The sequence below is a fragment of the Vombatus ursinus genome, unplaced genomic scaffold, assembly GCF_900497805.2.
Source record: "Vombatus ursinus unplaced genomic scaffold, bare-nosed wombat genome assembly UNPS02009573.1, whole genome shotgun sequence".
NCBI classification, from domain to species: Eukaryota; Metazoa; Chordata; class Mammalia; order Diprotodontia; family Vombatidae; genus Vombatus; species Vombatus ursinus.
This window is the reverse complement of record NW_020949351.1, coordinates 23,064,809-23,069,417: the sequence shown is the minus strand read 5'-3', so window position 1 is coordinate 23,069,417 and position 4,609 is coordinate 23,064,809. Positions and strand designations below refer to the sequence as shown.

At 36.9% G+C, this 4,609-nt stretch overlaps 1 pseudogene; it reads left to right on the top strand.

Moving 5' to 3' along the window:
- Positions 1-707: 707 nt before the first annotated feature.
- LOC114035939 lies at positions 708-2,399 on the top strand (annotated as a pseudogene).
- Positions 2,400-4,609: the final 2,210 nt, after the last annotated feature.

Here is a 4,609-nt window from a genome sequence, read left to right as displayed (position 1 = left end):
TGTTTGATTGTCTTAAATGTTCATCTTCCATTTAGCTACCAAAGAGCTTTTCCTCAAGAACTAGCCCAACCATGACATCTCCATACATAATAAATTCCAGTGACTTCTTATCACTCCCAGGATGAAATATAAAATCCTCTGGCATTTAAAGCCCTTCATAACCTAGGTTCCCCCAACACACATCTTTCTAGTCTTCTTACCTCCCAAATACTTTTGTTTCACTCCATACTTCTCTACAAATAAGTCTATCTATTTCTTATCACTGGGTATTTTCTCTGTCTGTCCCTCATGCCAAGAATGTACTCCTTCCTCATTTCCACCTTCCAGTTTCCCTGTCTCTTTGAAGTCCCAGCTAAAATCTCATCTCCCACAGGATGCCTTTCCCCAGTCTCTCTTAATTTTAATGCCTTCCCTGTGTTAATTATTTCCTATTTATCCTATATGTATAGTTTGTTTGTATATACTAATTTGTTTGTTGCCTTCCCCATTAGATTGTGAGCTCCATGAGAGCATGGACTGTATTTTGCCTTTTTTTATCTCCGACACATAGAATAGTTCCTGGAATATACTAGGCACTTAATAACTGCTTATTGACTGAGTATTAAAAGAAAAATGGGGCAGGATTGGAGGGAGTGGAGCTATAGAGGTAGTGGTGGCAGCTGCTATGGTGTGAAGGGGAGTAGTTGGACATGGCTGAGCCCCACACCATGGTGGACCAGCTCTACCTGGAGAGCATTAACAAGTTGTTCACAGACCAGAGCAAAATTATGAACAAATGACTCAGCTGTACACTAGAGGCCCATCTTAATCAGGTCATACAGTTGGGATATAATTACATTAAAAGAAAGAGAAAAGGGCAGCTAGGTGGCAGAGTGGATACAGTTTCAGCCTTGGAGTCAAATCTGACCTCAGACACATGACACTTACCAGCTGTTGTGACCCTGGGCAAGTCACTTAACCCCGATTACCTCACCAAAAAGGCAAAAAAAGGGGCAGCTAGGTGGCACAGTGGATAGAGCACTGGCCTTGAAGTCAGGAGGACCTGAGTTCAAACCTGGTCTCAGATACATAACACTTATTAGCTGTGTGACCCTGGGCAAGTCACTTAACCCCAATTGCCTAAAAATAAAAAAGTTTTTTAAAAGGCAAAAAAAAAATAGGAAGAGAAAGGAAAATTTTTCAGGAGTCCCTCTACATGTCACCTACTTAGTATTATTTAGAATGGAAACTCTTGCCACAAGGTTGCAGTAGTGAGAAAAAATAAACTAGAGGTGGGAAAGTCCAGGCTGGCTATAACTGCCAGTATTCATGTGTCCAGCGTCCAGAAAGCGATGCTCAAGGACAGTAAGCCTCTGTTCAACACCAACTATGACATCCTCAAAACCAACCTGCAGAACCACAGCAAATTTAGTGTCATCTGACACGCCACTGCTATCCCCAGAACCCCTGATGAAATTTCCCCTTTAGAGAAATTTGGAAATGCTGATCCTCAGACATGAAATGAGGCTTTGCCCATTGATAGGCCTACCACCTGCCATGGTCCACCTGCTACCAAACAGTTCTCAAAGCATCCCAAAGGAATAATGGGAATGGTCACTTCGAAAATGACTTCCAGACCCCAAGACACCAACAAGTAGACTAAAACAGAGTCAAAAGAGGCAACAAATACATCTTCAACAAGTAGCAAACCACCAGGGAAAGGGAATGTAAAGAGCAATTTTTGGGGGGGGAACTGCTATGCATAAACTTAAGGTCAATTTTTTACTTAAAATTAGCAGTAACGAAAGAAGAAACATTGGAACAACTTCTAGTTTCTGACACTGAACCAAAGTTCTCATACACTCAAGGCCTGAAGAAGCCCTACAAGAAAGTAGAGCCTATTAAAATGCAGCCAAAGGAGAAAAGAAGTGAAAGTGGGCTGAATTCTTAGATGATGAAGCAAAAGAAACTGAAAACCTGAAGAAAAAGAAGAAAAGAATTAAATATCCTGAATCAAACAGCAGTGAAGATGAAGTTGTTCCAGATTTTCCAGGAGCTTATGAAGCTGAGTTGCCACCTTCAGGTCCTCTTCAGCCTCCCCTTTCAGAGCCAGACCAGAAAACTGAGCCAGAACTTCCTTCCTTCAAGGCCTCAAGTGAAAAAAAATAAAATGGAAAAGAATATTGAAATCCAGAGTCTTTGAGGATGAAAAAGGCTGCATAGTGACAGAAGAGACTTATGAAAGTCAATCCTGCACAGCCAGTTTAAGAAAAGTTTAAGGTGAAGACAGTATCCTAACAGAGACCTCACCTGTCAAAATGGAGCCCAAGGAGGAATGAAAGGGGCTCAAAAAGAGGAAAGCCATTCCTGGCAAAGCCAACTGACAAATGTCTATTACTGGCTTCTTCCAAAAGAAATAAACAGCCTCTTCCTACAGATACTGACTACTTGGGGCAGGCCCTCCTATCCTACATGTTCAAAGGGGGCATCAACTCTCTGACTTACTTGCTGTGTAAGTGAGTACTTCTAGCTTCTCAACTCAGACTTAAAGGGAATCTCCTGGAATCAAAGGGTAAGTGCTCATTTCATAAGCTTTTTACTTTTTTTTATCATTTTTGGGGGTTAAAGCAACTGGGGTTAAGTGACTTGCCCAGTGTCACACAGCTAGTAAGTGTCAAGTGCCTGAGGCCAGATTTGAATTTAGGTCCTCCTGACTCCAAGGCTGGAGCTCTATCTACTGTGCCACCTAGCTGCCCCAGACTACTTACTTCTGATGACATTCTTATTCTGTTTAAAGTGCAGCCTTCATTCTGAGTGGGACCTGCTTTCCTTCAGTAAAGACAGGTAACAGACTTGTTCATGAAGTTTTTTAATGGTTCATTTATCTTGGCTCACCTACTTCTACCCTCCTGCCCCAATTCTGTTCATGTTAACATGTAACTTTGTATTCTGACTACTTACTTAGGGCAAAAATAAGGGAAATCATTCTACATAATAGAACTGTGCAAACAGAAGTCTATATAACAAGGAAGAGGGAGGAGGAAATGAATACACTCAAACCCCAATTTCATCTGAACTGGTCAAATAATGGAAGACTAGACATACACACAGCTGGGTACAGAAATATATTTCATTCAATAGAGAAACATGGGGGAAAAACGTTAAGTGAAGGGAGGATAAGAGGCAAGTAAGATTAAGGCAGGAATTAGTTGGAAGTAAAATAAATTCATGAAAGTGGAGAGAAAACAAAGAAAAGGAAAAATCTAAGAAAATGGGATAGAGACACAATAATCATAACTGTAAATATGAATGGGATAAATTCACAAATAGAACAGGGAAAAAATAGCAAACTGGATTAGGAACCAGAATCAAACATTATGTTGTTTATGAAAAATACACTTGAAGCAGAAAGATACACATAGAGTTAAAAGAAGGGGCTATAGGATGATCAATTATTCTTCAGCTGAAGTTAAAAAAGAAGATGGTAAAGCTTTCACAATTTTTGACAAAGAAACAGCAAAAATAGAGATAATTAAAAGAAATAAACAGACAATGAATTAATATAAATACTAGATAATATGCATCAAATGGCATAGGATCTAAATTCTTGAAGGAAAAGGTAATTGAGTAGCAAGAAGAAATGGACAGTAAAACTATAATACAAGAGAACTCAGTTTGCCCTTTACCCCCAGAGAAAAACCTAACCAAAATAAGCAAAAAGAAAATGAAGACTCTCAATAGAATTTTAGAAAAGTTAGATATGTTAGGCTTATTGAGAATATTGAATGAAAACAAAAAGAATATACTTATCTCTCAGGTGTGCATGGTATCTTCAGAAAATTGACGGTGTACCAAGGTATAAAAATGTCAGAGATGAATGCAGAAAAAAATAAATGTACATTTTGCCAACTATAATGTAATAAAATCATATTCAATAGACTTTAAATAAAATTAAAATTAATTAAAAACTAAATAAATTGATTATAAAGAATGGGTAAAAGAGCAAATCATAGAAACAATGAAAACTGTCATCAAAGTTAATGACAAAAATATGACAACAGAACACAATTTGGGGGATGCAGACAAAGCCTTTCTTAGGGAAATATTTATATCTTTTAAATATTTTCAACAAAAAAAGGAGAGACAGAACAGATCAAAGGATTAGGGATTCAACTTAAAAAGAGAAAATAAATGAATTTAAAACTCAAATGAACATCAAAAATAGAAATAGTGAAAATCAGAGGACAGAAGCAAAATTGAAAGCATAAAACATTGAAATAATGAATAAAATGAGAAAGTATATTTTGAGCAGTGGGAATAAAATAGATAAACCAATGGCTAACTTGATTTAAAAGAAGAAAGAAAAAAATTTAAATAACTTACATCAAAAGAGAAAAAGATTAATTCACAACTAAGGAGGAAGAAAATTTTAAAATTATTTGTAGATAATTCACCCAACTATATGGCAATAAATCTGACTAAATCAATGAAATGGACAAATATTTACAAAAATATAAATTGCCCAGGTTAACAGAACATGAGAAAGTATTTACATAATCTTATTTATGAAAAAGAAATTGAATAATCTATAAATGAATTCCAAAAGTAAAAAAGTCTAGGACTTGATGGA